Raw genomic sequence first — 23,227 nt, forward strand, 5'->3', positions numbered from 1 at the left:
TCGAATCCCCGATTGTACGTGACAAGGAGTAGGGTCGCCTGTCCATCCTCGTGGGTTTTCCCCGGGTACTCTGGTTTCCTCCCACTGCGAATTAGTGAAATAATTTTAAACCATATGTTAGTCCCGAAATGACCTAGTTTGTGTCGAGTGGACGTTAAACCCTCTCTCTCTCTCTCTCTCCTCTCTCTCTCTCTCTCTCTCTCTCTCTCTCTTCTCTCCCCTCTCTCTCTCTCTCCCCTCTCTCTCTCTCTCGTTATTCACAGATACCGTAATTGGATTGAACACACGACGATATTATTCAGTTATTCCGATGTTCTGAAATCGTGCATAACATTCATGGCCACTTTGCTGGACGGAACACGCAGTTATTCTGAGATTCCTAAATCTTGAATATTATACATTACCACGGTAACTACAGAAACCATAATTTACTATTATCAGGATTAATTCCGGAGAATAATGGATAAAAACACATATCGGTAATGTATATAATTATGTTTTTTTGTCTGTGCACTTGGTGAATACGTTTCGTGATTATGTACAGTAATTCTTTGTGAGATGTAATCATTAAACCGACTAGAACATTTACTGAACATATAAATGCCGTTATTGGAAAACGAACGTTAATCAATTAACGGAAATAATCATTGGATCATGACAGGGGCTAGAGTTTGTCTCGATTAATAAAGAGATAGAGAGAGAGGGGGAGGGAGAGGGAGGGAGAGAGGGAGAGAGAGGGGGAGGGACTTAATTCAGGGGACATTATCCACAAGTTCAGTCTTATGGGGCTTTTTTGTGTGTAGTGCGGTTTCCCTGCACTTACTATTATTATATGACGTATTTGTTGACTCTGATGATCTGGTGTGTCGTATTGATAGTGACATAGGCTACTATAATTTATAACTCATTTGATGACGCCGAGGATCTCTTATGACAAATCTGCTGACTCTGGAGGTCAATGGCGCAGGACCGAGGGCCTGGCAAAGACCAATGTCTAGTCTGTTAGATGGGACTAAAAACTAAACTCTAACATACACGTTGGCATAGACAGAAATAAACCTTGGCAGTTGAAGTGTAAGCCATACTGCCAAATTTCCCTCTTGGCACGTCAAGTCTAAATATTAAGCCCATCTGCAGATTTCGTCAAGGTCGTGAAATGTAAAAAGGGCTAGGGCACGTAATTGTTGACGAGATTGTGGGTTGGGGTTAGGGTTAGCGCAAGTTCTGTTTACATCTCGTGACCTTGACAAAATCTGCAGTCGGCCTTAATTGTTAGACCTAACTCTCTTGGCACCCTGCATAGCGTATGGCCCGCCTTCATTAGCTTGGTTTGTACGGAAATGCAGGACTTTAAGCCCTATTACATTTCGGTTCTCGCTTTCCTTAATACATCATTAATAGCCAACAGAACGGCCATCGTTATTATCTGCAGAATTAATCAACCGTTTAAAATTAGAGACTGAAGCGTTTATATTTAACGAAACGAAAGTAATAGATGTGGAAATTCTCCGTGTTTTGTGGGAATTAATCGATACCTGTTGAAAATACAATAACCTTGTTTTGGTTGACTGTGTTTGTAGCTTCTGTTGAGAACGAAATGGAATCTGTTTTTATTTAACCGTTTTAAGATACGCCAATAACAGTGGCCATGGTTAGCAGCAGAAAGGGCGAGCGCACCTGTAACAATTATCAAATTATGAGAAATTGATCTTAAAGATTTCAGCCTCTGGTCGACTTTCCATTGGATTTTTCCACTGTCTGTAATTTTGTAAGGTTGTTCATTAAATGTGTCCGGCATCTACTGTAAGATTTAGATAAAAAGCGTACCGTTGTTGCTACAATAGTTCAAAAACAGATAATGCATAATTAATATATTGACAGTTTCATTCAAATTACTTTATTCTGAGCGAATATATTAGCCTTTCAAGGTTTGACAAGATGTATGCATTGATTCTAACCACCGTGCTGGTTGTTGGAAGCTTAGAATCGCTTCACCATTTTTAAATCAAATCTTTAAATGACCGAACCGTTCTAATCTATTTAAAGTCGGACTCATCCGATAGCATTCAGACTTACCTTATCTGTCCGGTTTTCAATGGATTTGAATCCGATCTGCTGTTCAATGCCTATTGATTAACCGCAAAGGTGAATAATCGAGACTTTGTTAATTATCGTGGCGGTGGTATAATAAGGTTTTATCGGCTTAGAGTGAAGCAATTCGGCTGAAATTTTCAGCATATTCCCTTTACATTATCTATTTTGTACCTACTATAGTGAGAACTGCCGTATCTTTATCTAATATTACCTAATGTATCTTTAAGTATGTGTTATACTGTATTGCTCTATTTGTATGCTGCGGGGGGGGGGGGGGGCGAATGGTTATCACCTGCGCGCTGTATCATAAGAGCTGTCATTGAGTCAACTGGCGTGGTTTCGATTCCCCGGTTGTGCGTGACAAGGAGTAGGGTCGCCTGTCCAACATCGTGGGTTTTCTCCGGGTCCTCCGGTTTCCTCCCACTGCTAAAGATCCCTATACGCAAGTGAATTATTGAAATAAACTTAAAAGCATATGTTAGTTTGTGTCGAGTGGACGTTAAACCCCATCTCTCTCTCTCTCTCTCTCTCCCTCTCTCTCTCTCTCATAATAAAGCTATTACGTTCAATCTCCACTGTCGTCCAATTACACTTGATGTTTTTGTATTTAAATAAAATATTCCTGCCGTGTAAGCCTCTTTGTGTTTATTTGATCTGTGGGTCGCGTTCCTTAATTAGTTTTACCACTTCGTCTACATTTATTCCTAAATCCCACGTGGTTTCTCTATCGGGATTATGGGGTTAATTTTGTTTGATCGCGTTGTCCACATCTGTCCTACAAGTTCGTCTCATGGTGATTCTAAAAAACAAGATTGTCCTTTTATAATTATCCAGTAGCCCCAACTCGCACCATTTCGTCTACTTTTGATACCAGTTCGTCTCTTGTGGTTTACGTTATCTGGATTGTGAGTTACTCGCGTTTTATGTCGATAAAGAGAGATAGTTATAATCTACTCCCTAGAGCTGTTTCGAGTCGATTTAATAAATAAAATGATCCCTCCAAGATCTATTCGTCAAATTATCTAATTATCTGCTGAATCAACTAAAACCTTCCTGTAAAAACTCTCTAATATTAGCCTCTAATGAAGCTATGACGTGACCTAAACGATCAATGGAATTGAGAAAAATGGCCATATTAAACGGATTGTACTTTTTTTCTTCGTTGGGTGTTTTCCGATTTCCATATTTTTATATATTGACGTCATCAATAATTGGGAATATCCCCAGCATGATATAAGATATTGAGAGAAAGGTGATCGTTTTGTTTATTCTGAAAATATAGAATAGTTTTTAAACGCCCACAATTTCATGTGGCGGCATATTGTCGTCGCCACATTTCACAATTATTATCCAGTTTTGAAGAAAATTAAAATATAGGTCTATCTCCCAAAAATCTCGGTTTCTGTTGACATTTTGGCAAGTATCGGACCATAACTTCGCGGATTATGGCCCCCTATTGTACAAAAAATGACGTATTTAGATACAGGTCACAATATTTGATCAAATTTTAATGAAACTTGACATGTATGTTTGTAACCCAAAGCTCTTGGTTCCTTTCGATATTTGCTCATATCGGGTGGCAACTTCCAGAATTATGACCCTGATTGAATGAAAAGTACCTTTAGAGGTCACAATTTTTATCCGATTTAATAATCCTTTTGAATATATCACCGTTACACCATGATATTGGTTGAAGTCAAATTTTCTGAAAATCGGACAAAATGGCCGTTCCTCGTACGCAAATAGTGTAAAAAATATGGTATATGGTCACAATATCGGTCAATTTCGATAATCGCGCATATCAGAACATTAACTTCTTTGATTTTGACCCCTAATTGTTCGAAAATTCTCATTATAACCTAAAGATCTAGGTTCCTTTCGATATTTGCACATATTGGACCGTAACTTTCAGGGTGCAGGAAGGAGGGTCTAACAAGGACAGCTGTCTAGTCGCCCGGATGGGAAGAAAACCCGAGGTCACGTGTACACATTGGCGTGCACGTACACGAACCATTGTCAGTTTGAATTTGATAGAAGGGTAGGCCGGGCAAAATCTCCCCCATAGCACACTGATTGGCGTATGCCCGTCTCCATTAGCCCAATCAGAGCAGAACAGTAGGACGTTAAACCCAATTTCATTTCATTTGTCATTGGCAGAGAGACAGAGCTTGTATCATTGAGAAAAGGGGATGGAGTGGCGATATACGGTCACTGTTGGTTACTTGATATACTGTCACTGTTAGTCACTCAGTAGTAAATTAAATTGTAAAAAGTTTAAGGAGAGAAAATAACTAGTTTCCAACAGGAAAATGTCGACATAATTTATCATTAAAGTTTTCTCGAGCTCGTAATGTACAATTACAGAAGCTATAAACGACACAGCAATAAGAAACATATTTTAAAAGATGGCGTTTTAAGAAGTAAGCATGGGAGATTTTTAACCATTAATAAGTTGATATTGAGAAAGGTCAGATAGAATCTAGTGTATAATTATTAGAAAGTCAAACACGATATGTTGACAATTAAAATATAGGCTCTTTGAGATATAAAATAACTAACAGTTTCTCTACTCTATCAATCATATATTTAATCAGGTCTCCATGACCCACGTACTGTACTTGATAACGAACGGTAAATTTGCCTTTTAAACAATGGTAGGGTGACCCATGTACTCACAGAAATACAGTCCACCGCTGATAGTTCGAGACTACCACTGAAGCGTGCACATTCGCCGTGCCGAGACCAACTTTCTGACAGTATGATACTATAAATAGCCATGGCACGTGCAATTCTCTACAAATCTATCGACTATTACAGCCGTAAAAAATTTATTGTTGACGATTTTGAATAGCAGTTAAATTAAGCTTCTTGGTTATTACAGCAGATTTAGAAATTACGTTCGTTTCATTTTTTAAATCGCTTTATCATTAACTGTACCGTTAAGAGCGGCATCTTTTGGTTTAGTACAAATAATATCTCTGAATCACTCGGGTTAGGCAGGAACATGATACTAGCAGCAGTTTCATTTTACTTTTACAAGCTTCTTAAAACGATTGTTGAGCTACCTAACGTGCTTATTTCTAAATTCAATTTCTTGTTCTAGCTTTCTGTTACGTTTCGTAAAAAAAGTAGTCTTGATTATCCCGACCTGTCAATCAGACGTAGAATGGTCGATAGACTGGTTAAGCGAGACTAATTTCAAAACAAGGGCACGTAACCTATCTTTTACTCAAAAGTGTCTGGATGTTATGGACGACTCTTGGAACCAGTTTTCAGTCTATTATTTATACATGATTAATGGTCATAGCTTATTAAGTACAACATGATCGTTTATTTAGTGACTATAATTGTGTGAAACTGATTTGAGGCTTGGCATATATATAAATATTGTGGCGTAATTGTCGAGATATATGGAGATATTTATTTATGGTGGGTCACCCTAACAATGGGATCAACTATCGTAAAAGACCACATGACAGATTCAATGGGGAGTAAGTTTCAAATTCCTCTTCCAGCACACACTGCATAGTGCATGGGCGTCTCCATGAGCGCGTTTGGTGCAGATTAGTCAGATGTTAAGCGTCATTTCTTAAAGATGCATTATGTAAGATCCAGGTCCGTCTATTTAGACATTTATCCATATAACAGGCCCATAATCAACTCTCTGCGCCATTGGAAGGCTTAAATATTGAATTCGCAATTTAATAATTTAAAGGGCCACTCTCGATTATATTTTGGAGAATAAAACTGATAAATTTGGCGTGAGAAGCCCTTACAATCCTTTACATTAGGGCCGAGCAACTAACTCAATATACGCGATACGTTTTCAAACAACTTAAACCCGTCAGTCTTATCTGGAAATAGAGACCGTGTTCCAAGCTGTAATATACGGTGACTGAATAAAACCATACTTTTATTTTATAAAAATCATGTGCAGGTGAAATTTACCTTTCGTCATCAGGTACAGCACGTGGGCCATGCACTAAAGGAACTGCAATAGATTTTCGGGTCACCGAACGATAAAATAGACCCCAAATCTTAAAAGGGTTACGTTTCCGGATAAGCGGTTTTGATGTTCACATCCAAACGACTCAATATTTTGAGCTGAAATTTTGAGGCAAAGTAAATACAACACTCCTCTATATTTTAGCGCTTACATTTCATACGTACACAGACTTTTATTTCTGAGACTCTGTTAAAATCGGGATGGTCCCTTTAATATGAAAATGTAGAATTGTTTTCATAAAATGTGTCGATATTTTGTTCCGTTTTGTATGATTGATTGTTCAACCATTTTCATGACACGTGTGTTAGCAGCATTGATTATCTAATGGAATGGACTGTTTTAGCGGGGTAAAAATAAACTAAAGTTCAACCTGGATTAAGCGTCGTATTTATTCTGAAAATATTTAGGCGATAAACACTTTAGAGGGATGTTATTGTCCAATAGACATGTCCTGAGATCATCAGGACCCAAGACGCGTTCTAATGTAAAATCTCAGGACATGTCTATTGCACAATAACACCCCTCTAAATGCGAAACAGGAAGTGTTTATCGACACTGTAACATGCTATTTAAGGATTTTAAAAGAAATTACTAAAACAGAGGGGTGTTATTGTCCAATCGACAGTGTCTAATTGACCAATCAAAACGCAAGATTCACTCTTAAGCATGTTACAATAAACTGTATTTACGGAATGGATGGTCAATATTGCCCTCGTCAACACAATACTGTGTATAATGCTAGCGAGGGGAATGTTGCCCGGACAGCGGCATTTCGACCAACTCGTCAAACTTTAACTGGTAATGGGTTCGACGAGGGCTGGCTGAAAAGTTTTAAGCCCATCTGTTCTCAATATTAAGGTCACCTGCAGATTTCGTCAAGGTCACGAGATTTAAACAGGGCTAGCGCTAACCCTAACACTGACCCTACATCTAACTTTAACTCGCAATCTCGTCAATAATCACGTGTCCTATCCCTATTGAAACCTCGCTACCTTGACGAAATCTGTAGATGGCCTTAATATTTAGACCCGGCCCTCAAATGACACAGGAAAATAAAACGGTGTTTTAAGTTTTACTTTTCGGGGCCCTTATTCACGAAAACTTAAACTAAGATACAATCGAAATTTTAAGAAATACTGCAATTCGACTGGCTGACCAGTAAAATCAATTTGCATATATCCAATGAAGTTGCAGTATTTCTTAAAATTTCGGTTGTAACTTAGTTTAAGTTTTCGTGAATAAGGGCCCTGCACCAGGACGAAATGAAATGGGGTTTAACGCTCTACTGTTCTGCTCCGACTAGACTTACGCCATACCATACAGTGTGTTATGAGGGAAATTTTGCCCGGACAGCGGCGCTATAGCCTACTCTTATATCGAATTCCAACTGTACGCGGCAAGTCAGTTTTTCTTCCCATCCGAAGGACTACACAACTGTCCTTGTCATGCCCTTCGTCCTGTACCACTGACAAGTAGAAATCACGGCGGAAATCCGGATGAACTATTTTGACCAACACCGGGATCGAACCCGTGATCTCAGGACTAGCAAGTCAGCGTCTTACTCACTTAGCCACCGTAGCTCCTGCACTAAGAGGGTATACGATATACAGTGTTCTAACCTGTGTTTCTCCGCCTGCTCCTCATTGAATGTCAATTACCAATGGTTCTTTTATGTGGACGTTAAAGACTCCCGTGTAGTTAGAAATCGAAATAAGGGTATTATACTGTAGCGCCGCTGACCGAGCAAAATTTGAGACTAACACGCTATTGGAAATGAGATGAAATGAAATGGGGTTTAACGTCCTACTGTTCTGCTCCTATGCTGGGCTAATGAAGACGGGTATACGCCAGCCATACAGTGTGCTATGAGGGAAATTTTGCCCGGGCAGCGGCACTATCGCCTACTCTTATATCGAATTCCAACTGCCAAGGGATCGTTTACGTGCATTCTAATGTATACACGGGTCCTCGGTTTTCCGTCTCATCCGAAGGACTAGACAGCTGTCCTTGTCAGGCCCTCCGTCCTGCATCACTGACAAGGGGGAACCACGCCGGAAAATCTGGTTGAACTTTCTCGGCCAATGCAGGGATCGAACTCCAGGCTAGCGAGCCAGCGTCTTACCCACTTAGCCACGTGATCCCCAACACGCTATTGGTTTAGAGTACATGTCAAGGTATATTGTCGCTTTAATGCCTTGCCCAACTAAAAGTGAATTAATCAAGTAAATGAGGCAGTAGTTTTATAGGTATTAATATACTGCTCAAATAAAATATAAATAAAATATAAATAGCGTGGCTGATGTAAACAAATAATCTAAAAGACCATGTAATAAACTAGGCCTCAGGGGGTTTATCCATTAAGCCTTATAATAGCTCTGTAAATATATATTTAGACTAAACGCAGAGAATAATTAAGATATTTTCTGATATCGGGTATTCTCAGTGCTTCTAAACGTTAAACACTTAATAATATTGACTAGTTTTCGGGCTTTAGTAGTTCCGATCAATGTAGAATAACAATAGACCTGTTACTGCCTGTGGGTGGGTACGTCCAGTCGGAATACCCATTGGCAATGACGTGGATGTTTGGTTTGCCATCGTCAAGATAGAGATCGACTCCCAGTGGGTATACGCTATAACTAGGGGTATACGACTTGCAACTACTGTGTCACCCCTCACCCCCTCCACGCCACTCTCTCTCTCTCTCTCTCTCTCTCTCATTGTTAACGTCACTTTAAAAGAAACTGATTGTTATATAACGTCTCTTTAAGGACTGGGCGTTAGTCCTAATATGGTGTTATTATACAATCAATATTAACCTCAATAAATACGGCAAGTGCGAGGATGTCAAACGTTATCTTTAGATATACCAGTATAATGAACATAAAAAATGGAGAACTTGACGTAATAAAACACACGATAATATGAGAGAGAGAGAGAGAGAGAGAGAGAGGGAGAGAGAGATAGGGTTTATGCAGCATTGAAGACCAACAGGAAGCAGGTCATTATTTTCTGGGGGACTAATCATCCGTTTAAAATATAAAAGATTAGACGAGACTTACCTGTAAGTTGAAGTCTGATCAGACTTCTATCAGCCAATCTTTAGTGATGAGGGATTAAGTGAGATAGCAATACGCATGCTCCAATCAGTCTTTGACAACATGTGTGCTTGACAGAGGATTAAGTGTAATGCAGGGAAGGGAAAATTGTTACCAATATTATTATTCATTAGTGGAGGGCACTTATTCCCTCAACACTAAAGATTGGCTGATAGAATTCTGATCAGACTTCAACTTACAGGTAAGTCTCGTCTAATCTTTTATATTCTATCAGCCAATCACGTGATTCGTGATTCTGTGAGACTTCAAATCCTGTCTGCACTCATGTTCATTCAGTATCAGTAAAGAAAACAAGAAAACATGTTTGAAGAGAAAAAGTTCTCTTTTCCTTAAAATACAAAACAATCACGATATAATAGTAACAATAATATTTCTACTTCAAGTACTATTCAAAGTTATAGCTTCAAAAGTTCAGTATCATAACATTCACTGTCAATGATTTGTTTGTTATAATATTTGGCAAAAGTTTTCTCCGATTTCCAGTCTGCTTTTTTAGGTATTTCAGAAATGGGAACATTTAATTGTCCAGCCGACGATGTTGATGCAGCTTTTACACTATGAGACTTAATTTTTTAAATATCTACTCCAGCTTTAATTAGACCAATTTGTGTCCATCTCGATATTGTGTCCCTTGAAACGCTTTTGTGTGGCTTTATATATCCAATAAACAACTTTGTTTCACCACTACGTAAGGAATGAGTACGTTCTAGATATTCTTTTAATACTGTCACTGGACATAACCGCCTATCAGGTGCATACGCCTTAAAGGTCACTGTAAGAGGTTTTCTACCTGGTTTAGATTGTTTCAAATGTTCACCAATATGAAATTTATAAATGCTTTTAGTCTTATTTACTTCCATAAAGTCAATGTCAAAACATTTCAAAGTTTGACCTCTTTGGGCTGATATAATTAGCATAATTAACACAAGTTTGATTGTTAAATCTTTCAGTGATAGTTCTTTCACTGGTGACAATTTTCGCAACAAATTTAAAGCTAAGCGAATATCCCAAGTTTTATCATAACGAGGCAAGGCTGGTCTGCTGTAATAAATTCCTTTCATAAATTTGCAAACCAGTGGGTGTGATCCTACTGAATGTCCATCAATAAAAATAAATTTTGACAAAGAACTTCGTGCCGTATTAAGTAGGCTGTAACCGGATCCTTGGTTATAAATGTTCACGAGAAAATCTAAGATTTCAGATATAGATGGGTTGGAAAAACTTGTCTGTCTTTCACTACAAAGCAGTGTCCATTTTCGGAAAATGAATGAGTATTGCTTTCTTGTTGAAGGCTTCCATGAAGAGATGATAATTTCAGCTGCCTGCTGAGAAATTCCTCTCCCTCTGAATAAATTCCGGACACCACTAAAGCTGTCAGGTGTAGTTTGTTCCACATTGGATGTGATTTGTCCATTATCTTGAGGAGGTTCTTCCTCTGTGGTAACATAACTGGTCTGAAACATAAAATGTTGATAAGCTGTGAAAACCAAGGCTGTGTTGGCCACATAGGAGCAATGATTATGCCTTTACATTGATCTTTTATGATTTTTTGAATACACCGGGGTAGTAGACATAATGGAGGGAAACAAAATACGATTTCTTGCTTCCAATCAAATGAAAAGGCATTGATAATTGTTGCACGAGGGTCAACATGCCAGGAGGCGTACCGATCTAGTTTATGATTTAGTCTGCATGCAAACAAATCTATAGTAGGAGTGAGGTTGCAGTAATCTAAAATGTCTCGAAAAACTTTTTCGTCTAATGCCCATTCTGTCCTTTCAGAATAGTTAGCTCTTGACGCTGCGTCAGCCAAGGTGTTGTGTTTTCCAGCAATATGCGAAATTGAAAGCCAGGGATTTCTGCTCTAACACCACGACCAGGTCTCATGTGCCAATTCATTGCACTGTATACATTTGGTTCCCCCCATGTTTTTGATGTAGCTAACAGCAGTCGAATTGTCGCACTGTATATGAATACTGGTGTTATGAAATTCATAAGTTTTGTCAAATGATAAAAGTGCCATTAGAATGGCCTTAGTTTCTAGTGGACTCTGTCACATCCGATCTCTGATCACTCCGGATTGCTGTGACATCCGACATGATTTTCATGTCCCGATTTATTTCCTTATTACTTCAGCCAAAAATTCGCTGGTAAATCCGAATTCTGTATGTTCCGGATTCCGACATCAATTAGCCGTCCCGTCACATAATTTCCATTGAATCGGCACTGTACAATCCGTACTTCAAACAGTGGGTGTGAAGCACCCAATTATCGGTGAGATTAAAACTCAATGGGTGTGAAGCCGAGCTACAGTGTCAGACATATTAAAGCGTAAAGATGAATTTAAACAGAAGTTTGCCGATAATTTAAACTGCAGTAAGAAACGATTTTACGCCAACTCAAAATTTGAAGACGTCAACACAGTGACACATGAGTGGTTTGTACGCGCCAGAAGTAAAAACATTCCAATAATATCAGGTCCAATAACTAAGAGCCAAGCGTTACTTTTTGCGAAGGAAAGAATTGTGATGATTTTAAAGCATCGGATGGCTGGCTTTCTTCGTGGAAAGAACGTTTTAACATCAAAGAATGTTTTAAGGGAGTGGACAAGATCAACCCGCCAGTCAATTGGTCGGCCAATCGCAAAGCTTGGATGACAGTACAGTATTTCCGGTTTTGGAGAAAGCTCCGGTATTCCGAAACGCTGTGTGATCCGAAGTATTGTAACGATCCCGTACGATGTCGGATGTGACAGAGTCCACTGTATATCGATATGTAATTGTTTTTCCTCCATAGACCAATTTCCACCAACAGATTTCCCACAACATATTGCACCCCAACTTAGACCACTCGAGTCTGTTTGGATTATGAAGTCGTGTTCAGGCATAATGATAGGTTTCTCAGAATTGAGAAGATTTTTGTTCCACCATATGATCTCATTTTTAGATTGTTTATTAACTTTCATTTTGGAATCAAAATTCCAGTTGTTAGGCCTAAGGTAACTTAGTTTGTTAAGTTCAAGATGTCTAAAATGTGACTGTCCATATTTGACAGCTGGCATTGCCGAATTGTAAAGTCCAATCAATTTCGCAACATCTCTTATAGATGGTGCCTTTTTGTTTAGAATTTTCTTCCCAAATTTTACTATGTCTATTGCTTTTTCTTGTGGCAATCGTATCGCCATACGTTCAGAATTGATAGTAAATCCTGAATACTTAATCTCTGTAGTTGGAGTAAGACATGACTTTTCATAATTTATAGTAAAACCTAGATATTCAAGATCGGTAATAATACTATTTAAATGTTGTTTTAATTCCTCAGGACTGTCTGTCTGAATATAAAAGTCATCGATATATATGACACACAGAATACCATTACGTCGAAAGTGTGCCATAACCGGCTTCATAATCTTACTAAATACTCTAGGACTAGATGACCTGGCGCCTGGTACGTTCGGGCATTTTTATGCGCGAATTCTTAGGGTTTTTTTACTGGCATGCGCACAGGTACTATTTCTTTTTCTTTTAACAAGTACCCAAATCGGGGATTTCGTGCGGAGGTAGTTCGGAGGTAAACAGTCTGTGAAGTACAACACTTGCCACTGTATCTGTGTATCGCTAATTATAATCCGAATGTGTGAAGACAGTTCATACATATCACTGAAAAATTTTTCAGTACAAACTCAGTTGATTCACGCTCGATTTGCTACTAAACAAACCCATCGGTTTATTTTCTCAACAGTGTGACCCGAAGTGACCGCGGATTTATTGACCTTGTATGAACTTATCCATAGCTATATCCTTACACCGAGAGAAATTATCTAGTCTCGGTGAAAAGAGCCATGGTCATCTGGTTGAAAATTACTTTTGTATTTTTTGGAACAGAAAACAGTGTTTTTAGAAGCAAACTAACCTGCCGCACATGAGGAAGTCATTATACTAATAATAAAAGGCAAGACCTCTTTTTGCGGCGCAGGCTTATCACTGAGTAGTAAACCGTCCACAAACAATAATATAGGAAGCCTAGTGATGGGTCTAGTAAGTAGGCTATAGACTATAGGTTTGAGTCGAGATTACTCGCTTTCAGTTTACTCTGTTTTTGCGATAACCAATTATGTGAGAAATACCATACTGACATTCGGTTTTTAAAAGTTGTACGCGAACTAAATGCGTTTGTTAGATACTGACAGAGCAGCCCCGAGTCGAACAATCGCCGCCCGAGCTGTCTTCGTCAGCTAGTTTCACAATATCGTGCAATAGGTGTATTAATGTGATTTTTAGGTTTAACCCCGCAAACAATGCCAAAATAGTGTTTTCACTGCTTACAGAAAACTGAAATTTAAAAAAAAAAATTTTTATGAGGGTGACCCTCCCACACACTCCCTATCGAGTTGCCGCTCGGTCTGCGCAGCCTCATGCCTGGCACATACTGTCAACATTGTATATTTTTTCGTTTCCGCCCTTCCCCCCACAATATATATTTCACGGCTACGTTGCGACGGTACCAGCATACCCAGTTGTTGACACCCATTACATCACTCCTGTCTAACAAATCATAAAGCTGTGGTGTTACGGTGGCGGCATAGTATTTCACCGTAACACCACAGCCACTCTAACCATTCATAATACATCTAACTATCCCTTTACAGCACTTCACTCCCTACACATTTCCCCTCGTCCCATTTTCCCAAACGTCAACAACACATCTCATACATCCAGTTCGCTGATTAACCCTTGTACCACGTCTACTGGATGACCTGGCGCCTGGTACGTTCGGGCATTTTTATGCGCGAACTCTTAGGGTTTTTTACTGGCATGCGCACAGGTACTATTTCTTTTTCTTTTAACAAGTACCAAAATCGGGGATTTCGTGCGGAGGTAGTTCGGAGGTAAACAGTCTGTGAAGTACAACACTTGCCACTCTACCTGTGTATCGCTAATTATAAACCGAATGTGTGAAGACAGTTCATACATATCACTCAAAAATTTTTCAGTACAAACTCAGTTGATTCACGCTCGATTTGCTACTAAACAAACCCATCGGTTTATTTTCTCAACAGTGTGACCCGAAGTGACCGCGGATTTATTGACCTTGTATGAACTTATCCATAGCTATATCCTCACACCGAGAGAAATTATCTAGTCTCGGTGAAAAGAACCATGGTCATCTGGTAGAAAATTACTTTTGTATTTTCTGGAACGGAAAACAGTGTTTTTAGAAGCAAACTAACCTGCCGCACATGAGGAAGTCATTATACTAATAATAAAAGGCGAGACCTCTTTTTGCGGCGCAGGCTTATCACTGAGTAGTAAACCGTCCACAAACAATAATATAGGAAGACGAGTGACGAATGTAGTAAGTACGCTATAGACTATAGGTTTGAGTCGCGATTACTCGCTTTCAGTTTACTCTGTTTTTGCGATAACCAATTATGTGAGAAATACCATACTGACATTCGGTTTTTAAAAGTTGTACGCGAACTAAATGCGTTTGTTAGATACTGACAGAGCAGCCCCGGGTCGAACAATCGCCGCCCGAGCTGTCTTCGTCAGCTAGTTTCACAATATCGTGCAATAGGTGTATTAATGTGATTTTTAGGTTTAACCCCGCAAACAATGCCAAAATAGTGTTTTCACTGCTTACAGAAAACTGAAATTTAAAAAAAAACATTTTTATGGGGGGGACCCTCCCACACACTCCCTATCGAGCTGCCGCTCGGTCTGCGCAGCCTCATGCCTGGCACATACTGTCAACATTGTATATTTTTCCGTTTCCGCCCTTCCCCCCACAATATATATTTCACGGCTACGTTGCGACGGTACCAGCATACCCAGTTGTTGACACCCATTACATCACTCCTGTCTAACAAATCATATAGTATTTCAACGTAACACCACAGCCACTCTAACCATTCATAATACATCTAACTATCCCTTTACAACACTTCACTCCCTACACATTTCCCCTCGTCCTACTTTCCCAAACGTCAACAACACATCTCATACATCCAGTTCGCTGATTAACCCTTGTACCACGTCTACTGGATGATAGCCCAAAGGGCATACAGGTATACTGATATAACTCATTATTCCAACGGAATTTTAACTTTTCCCTAGAGTTTGGAGTTACATTTATAGAATGAAATGCATTTTCTAAATCGATGGATGCCATAAACACACCTGGTTTAATCATGCCACAAACTGACTGTAGGCTTTCCATTTTATAAAGTTTGTAATCAACTGATTTATTCATATCACTCAAATTTAAAATTAATCTATATTTGCCATTTTTCTTTTGGCGAATGAAAATATTTGAAACGAACTGTGAATCGGAGGGTGAGGTCAGTTCCACTGCTCCCCTATTTAAAAGATGTTCAATCTCTTTGTTAATAATTTCGGATTCAAAGTCATTAAATGGAATTACTCTAGGTTCATGAAACTGAACCGGTTCGTCAGTAAAATCAATTTCCAGACCCTCTAGGGTACTAAGGATAAAATTATTTGTTATTTTCTTCCACTCTGGAATATAGTATCTCAATAAACCTGCATGACCCTTTTTATTATGATTGTTGGACTCACCTACTTTGGGTTTTTTGGTCGCTGAGGTATCTATCTGTGGCCTTCCCCCCCCCCTTTTTTTCTGGAGGTTTGAAATTGTTCTGTCGGCCTTTGTATAAAAAAGGTCGATCTCTTTGTCTGTAATTAGAGCTAGAACCACTAGCACTAGGATAAAATCTCTGAGACGAAGGTTCAGGTCTATTATATGGGTGATGCCTTGGTTGATATTGAGAATTAGTATTTGAACGTTGTCTGCGTCCCATCTTGTGTGCTAGACGACTGGTAACTGACATATCTTTCATTGTCTTGGGAAGATCTTCTCCAAATAGATTCTCATGAGATACTGCAGCACTTGGAGTACAGAGTGGCTTAAACTGTTCTTGTAGATATGGCTTTATCAGAGATTTTCTTCTCACAATAATCTCTCTAAAGGCGTGAGCATTTATAGCAATGGAGTCTTCTAATTTCTCTGTTAATTGTTTAGCCAAGTCTTTAGGAAGATCTTTTTTAGATTTTAGAATAAGATCTAAACACTGAGTTACAGCGGTTGAAGATTTTACTACAGCTTTCTGAACTTTTTGAAACTTGCAGTCATTAGATCTACACTCATCTCCGACTGAATCCCACATTAATTTAGAGATTTCTTGGGCTTGTAGCGCTGGACAGTTTTCCGGTCTCTTATATTTTTTCAATTTTTCCGCCATTACGTCGGAATCCTGTTTATTCGAGTAAGTGAAAGCTGTCGTGACGATAAGTGCTAAATTGTCATCTACTTTGGTTCCTATTAGGTCATCTCTTGTAATGCTAGATTTTAACGATGATAAAGCATCAAAGTCATCTTCCGACTCGTCCGTATCTATTGTTTCTGTTTGATTTTCGTCTTTTGACAGTAAATTATCAATAAGTTTTGATGCCGGGTCCTCACTTCCGGTATTGTCCTCAGTAACCTTGACCTTGAATTGTGATGGTTGTATATAATCCGAATCGTTCGACTCGTAGTCGTACTGAGGGCTAAGATGACTTGTCCCTGGGTATTCTTCAAGACGAGCAAAAGAATTTTCTACCGAAGACTTCATTTCACTCATTGATGAACAAAGTTTCTTTAATTCTAGTAAAGTTTGGACGGCAATATTAGAATCACCCGTCGATTGATTCGAGTTCGACCCGGATTAACCGGCGGCGGAGGGCGAGTTGGCGATGTTGCCAGATGAAATAACACTACAGGTATTATCTTTCGCCTTTGATTTTTCTACAACAGACGATTTCTTCGAACTCCTTGACTTTTTAGTAGCGACTGTAGGAGATTTCTCGAGAGAATCATTTTTCATGCTTGTATTGTCTTTCAATTTAACCCTCTTTGGTGTAAGTTGTGAAGGCGAGGCTTCTTTTAAAATGGTGTCTGCCATCCCGCCATAAGTTTATTTTTTATAAGTAATGGTACCATCTACTAATTAAGTAGTAGTAGAATAAAAACTTATAGTTTATTAATTTCGAATTATCGAAATTGATGTGCCAGTGATATTAATCACTATGTAGAGGCAAATAAAAGACAGTTTTATGTCTTTAGAATAATGTGTCCTTCTTCCTCGAGAGCATGTATCGCACTGATTGGAGCATGCGTATTGCTATCTCACAGAATCACGAATCACGTGATTGGCTGATAGAATTAGAATTTAGAGCTGTGTGTTTAACGATCAGGACTCAGACTAGCAATTATTTGCCCATTGTCTTCAATGTTAAATGACTGTAACATCACAGGCTGTAGCTTTTTGCTCAACATTCCGTTGGTTCCAATCTTTATAGGCACAATGGGGACAACATTTGGCAATCTCCTCATCATAATTTTGTAGGGGGTTGACCGTTTAGATTTTTTGCTACACGGATTTGAAGTTGACAGGGGTGAAAATCTCACTTCCGACACAATGATTGCTCTGCAGAAAGACACTTTATACCCCCTATCCCTCCGCTGTAATATCATCAGTATTACCCAAAACTGCTATGAAATTGCAAATTTGATCCCTTTTCTCCAATTCTAGACCAAAAAGTCAACCCAAAAATGCAGGAAGAGGGGAGAAAAAAATTAAGGGAAAAATTGTCTATTTATAACTCACACTACATTCGTCCATCATGAAATAAGGGGAAATAATTACTAGTTTTAGTCCATATAAACAGACATTATTCATTCCTCCTTTGTATAAATCAACATATAGACTACGCATGTAGAACGAAACAATGAGAGAGAGAGAGGGAGAGAAAGAGGGAGGGGGGGTAGTCGCGGATTATATACAGCATATATGATGTCAATATTTGGGGATTCCAGATACCCTTTTTACATAGCTTGCCCAGTGACTGTGGGGATCGGATATGCCAGCTCTAATGATACCTGGCCCCGAGTTCCACAAACCATTCTCAGACCTAAGATAAGAATTTATTCAACTTTCAATCACTGTTTATGAGAAATATCTTTGATCCAGACACACAAAACTTTGCACATAGTTTCTAATTGATGTATATGATACATTAAAACAACAAAAGTTTTATAAAGGGCTATATTTTAGTTAAAATAAGGCGAACAATTTTGAGGAAAATTTAAACTTAAGTACGAGAATGCTTTATGAACTTGGGGCCTAGGCTCTTTGGAAATGAAATGAAATGGGGTTTAACGTCCTACTGTTTTGCCCCGATCTGGGCTAATGATAACAGTGTGCTATGAGTGAAATTTTGCCCAGACAGCGGGATCGTTTACGTGCACGCTTATGTGTACACTGGACTAGACAGCTGTCCTTGTTCGGCCCTCCGGTCTGCATCACCGAAAAGGGGAAACCACGCACAATGTGCTATCTCAGTTAGTGATATTTATAGTATAATTATGATGATGAAATAGTTTAGGGCGTGTAACCAAAGCTAAATAACAATATATAGACCACGTGATTATATTTAATCATATATATATATATATCTTTTTGATGAGGTATCACTTAATAGCTTTCTATTTTAACTCAAGGCGGAAGTGACGTGTGATTGGACAATGCAGTAAAACAAATGTTTCCACGGGGAGATAACCACGTATATTAATATATTATTGATACATCATAAAGTTTTATAGGAAAATTATTTTAATAGATGTAAACAGATATTACAGCGGATATTCTTGGTTCAATGGCGGAATAATATGTTGTGTGGGATGTTTTCATACATACACTCTATGATCACACATATATTAGTCCGCCAAAGGGAGTCGCGGTGGCTTAGTAGGTAAGACGTTGACCCGCTAGCCTGGAGGTCGGGTGTTCGATCTCTGCTTTGGCCGAGAAAGTTCATCGTGATTTTTCGGCGTGATCCCCCCTCACCTCTTGTCAGTGGTGCAAGACAGAGGGCGTGGCAAGGAACAGCCTATAGGCTAGTCGTTCAGATGAGACGAAAAGACGAGGTCTCGTGAACACATCGGCGTGCACGTAAAAGAACCCTTGAAGTTGAAAATCAATAAAGTTTAGTCAAAAAAGGCCCTGTTCCACATAGCACAATGCATGGATCAGTATGCGCGTCTTCATTAGTCCGGATAATAATAATAATAATAATAATGACTTTATTCAAGAAGGGTTGAAGATTAGGCTATAATAGCCTCTCTAGCATCCTGCCCTTCATAAAATTCACTTAAAAGATTAATTTAAGTATATATGCGAGTTCATACACACAAAAGACAATGAATATATATTTAAAGTATACACGCCTGTATTAACCCGGATGGAGTAGACCTAAACACCATTTCATTCCACTTTGATGTAGTAGTCCCTTGGGTACACACAAAACACAATTAATATAGATTTACAGTATACACGCCTGTATGAACCCGGATGGAGCAGACCAGTAGGACGTTAAAACCCAATTCATTCCACTTTAATGTAGTAATTCCTCGCGTACACACAAAAGACAATGCACATTACCTTTAATATTTAATGGTAAACGTAGACCGCCTGATGACGGCAATAATTACTAAGCAAACAAAACAACTACAGTGGTTCCATAAATAAACTATCCATGTATTGATCATCTAAATATAGATAAAATCACGGATGCTGATCAGATTTTAACAGATTAATTCTATATATAGACCACTTAACAATAACCACCAAAAGGTTATTACGTTTCTAAAATACAGTACTGATAGTTCAATTTATATTCAGATATTGTATCAACAGATTAAAACATTTAGTACATAAAGTTAGTAGTGAAGGTAGATTTACATTTAGAACATAAAGTTAGTAGTGAAGGGAGATTTACATTTAGAGCATAAAGTTAGTAGTGAAGGAAGATTTTTATTTGTGATACAATGCTGTGGTGGCATGTTTATTAAATTTTGCCTCCCAATGATAACCTGACGCGACCTTGGCAACTTTGGACCCCATTGGAAAAAAGCAACGGATGTTATATACGTCAGGCTTTATGGGCTATCCTAAGTAAAGGTCTCTTCATGACACCATATTTCTCTATGCTTGTCTCATATGGCATCCCACATTACAATGTAGCACATAGTTCTTATTTTCATATACATATCTGTATTTATTGTTGTCACTTTCCCAGTCGTGTAATGCGACACTAGTTCTTATTATAATACATTAATTTATTGTCATGTTGTAACCTTTACTTGAAGAATAAATAAATAAATAGATAAATAAATTTACATTTAGAGCATAAAGTTAGTAGCGAAGATCAAATACATTTAGTAGTGAAGGAAGATTTACATTTAGAGAATAAAGTTAATAGCGAAGAGCGAATACATTTAGTAGTAAAGGGAGATTTACATTTAGTAGTGAAGGCAGATTTACATTTAGTACATAAAGTTAGTAGTGAAGGAAGATTTACATTTAGAACATAAAGTTAGTAGTGAAGGTAGATTTACATTTAGAACATAAAGTTAATAGTGAAGGCAGATTTACATTTAGAACATAAAGTTAGTAGTGAAGGAAGATTTACATTTAGAGCATAGAGTTAGTAGTGAAGGTAGATTTACATTTAGAACATAAAGTTAGTAGTGAAGGAAGATTTACATTTAGAGAATAAAGTTAGTAGTGAAGAGAGATTTACATTTAGTAGTGAAGGAAGATTTACATTTAGAACATAAAGTTAGTAGTGAAGGAAGATTTACATCTAGAACATAAAGTTACTAGTAAAGGAAGATTTAAAGTTAGTAGTGAAGAGAGATTTACATTTAGTAGTGAAGGAAGATTTACATTTAGAACATAAAGTTAGTAGTGAAGGAAGATTTACATCTAGAACATAAAGATTTACATTTAGAACATAAAGTTACTAGTGAAGGAAGATTTACATTTAGAGCATAAAGTTAGTAGTGATGAGAGATTTACATTTAGTTGTGAAGGAAGATTTACATTTAGTACATACAGTTAGTAGTGAAGGAAGATTTACTTCTAGTAGTGAAAAACGATTTACATTTAGAGCATAAAGTTAGTAGTGAAGGAAGATTTACATTTAGAGGATAAAGTTAATAGTGAAGAGAGATTTACATTTAGAACATAAAGTTAGTAGTGAAGGAAGATTTACATTTAGTAGTGAAGAACGATTTACATTTGGAGCATAAAGTTAGTAGTAAAGAGAGATTTACATTTAGGAGTGAAGGAAGATTTACATTTAGAGCATAAAGTTAGTAGTGAAAGGAGATTTACATTTAGTACATAAAGTTAGTAGGGAAGGAAGATTTACATTTAGTACATAAAGTTAGTAGGAAAGGAAGATTTACATTTAGAACATAAAGTTAGTAGTGAAGGTAGATTTACATTTAGAACATAAAGTTAGTAGAGAAGGAAGATTTACATTTAGAACATAAAGTTAGTAGTGAAGGAAGATTTACATTTATTACATAAAGTTAGTAGGGAAGGAAGATTTACATTTAGTACATAAAGTTAGTAGGGAAGGAAGATTTACATTTAGAACATAAAGTTAGTAGTGAAGGTAGATTTACATCTAGTAGTGAAGGTAGATTTACATTTAGAACATAAAGTTAGTAGTGAAAGGAGATTTACATTTATTACATAAAGTTAGTAGGGAAGGAAGATTTACATCTAGTAGTGAAGGTAGATTTACATTTAGAACATAAAGTTAGTAGTGAAAGGAGATTTACATTTATTACATAAAGTTAGTAGGGAAGGAAGATTTACATTTAGTACATAAAGTTAGTAAGGAAGGAAGATTTACATTTAGAACATAAAGTTAGTAGTGAAGGTAGATTTACATTTAGAACATAAAGTTAGTAGAGAAGGAAGATTTACATTTAGAACATAAAGTTAGTAGTGAAGGAAGATTTACATTTAGAGGATAAAGTTAATAGTGAAGAGAGAGTTACATTTAGAACATAAAGTTAGTAGGGAAGGGAGATTTACATTTAGAACATGCAGTTAGTAGTGAAGGAAGATTTACATTTTGTACATAAAGTTAATAGTGAAGGGAAATTTACATTTAGAACATAAAGTTAGATTTACATTTAGAACATAAAGTTAGTAGTGAAGGGAAATTTACATTTAGGACATAAAGTTAGTAGCGAAGAAAGATTTACATTTACACATAAAGTTAGTGGGGAAGGAAGATTTACATTTATACATAAAGTTAGTGGGGAAGGAAGCTTTGATGAAGGAAGATTTACATTTAGTACAAAAAGCCAAAGCAACACATACTTCATTCACGTCGAATCTCTCCGTCCTGTACCATTGGAAATAAAGAACGGAGCTGAACCATTAATGGACTAATATTTCTTTCAGAGTTTCAATCTATTTCTTTTCTTAGATTTTTAAGTTGTGAAATCATATAAAAATTATAGTTCAAAATAAAATAAATTGTTTAAAATTATGATAATAAATTATGTAAATATATACACTACATAAACAAGAAGAAGAAAATCCTCAATGTTGAACCAAATGTTAGACCCGAAATGATCTAGTTTGTGTTAAACACACTCTCTCTCTCTCCTCTCTCTCTATCTCTCTCCTCTCTCTCTCTCTCTCTCTCTCATGTCACTTTAATTTATTCTAGATCGTATTAAAGTGTACGAGTAGTCAACAGGGACAATATAAAGAGCAAAGAAAATTCTGAACACCAAGTAAGGCAATTATTTTGATTCTTAATCATAATTTGTTGTGATCTAGAAGTCAAAGTATGTTCGTCTTCATTAGCTCTTAGCAGTGGGGGGAAACCTGAGGACCAGAGGAAAACCCACGATTTTGGACAGACGACCCTACTCCTTGTCACGTACAACCGGGAAATCGAAACCACGCCAGTTGACTCAATGTCAGACCTTATGATACAGCGTGCACTGCTAACTATTACTCCGTAAAGATAAAGTATTTGCGTATTATTGAAATTCATCGTATATCCCGCTTAAAAATAACCATTTTACATTCATTATTACTCAATCGAATTTAATTTAATTCTTTTCTTTAGCC

At 37.6% G+C, this 23,227-nt stretch overlaps 1 protein-coding gene across 1 annotated transcript in view; it reads left to right on the forward strand.

Moving 5' to 3' along the window:
- Nucleotides 1-367: 367 nt before the first annotated feature.
- LOC126810137 (ras-related protein Rap-2a) overlaps nt 368-23,227 on the forward strand; it is a 95,970-nt gene continuing 73,110 nt past the window's right edge. Inside the window, exon 1 of the mRNA XM_050535130.2 lies at nt 368-479. The gene's annotated coding sequence lies outside the window, so the exon portion shown is untranslated. The remainder of the gene's footprint in view (nt 480-23,227) is intronic.

Source organism: Patella vulgata, chromosome 2 (genome assembly GCF_932274485.2).
Source record: "Patella vulgata chromosome 2, xgPatVulg1.2, whole genome shotgun sequence".
Lineage (NCBI taxonomy): Eukaryota > Metazoa > Mollusca > Gastropoda > Patellidae > Patella > Patella vulgata.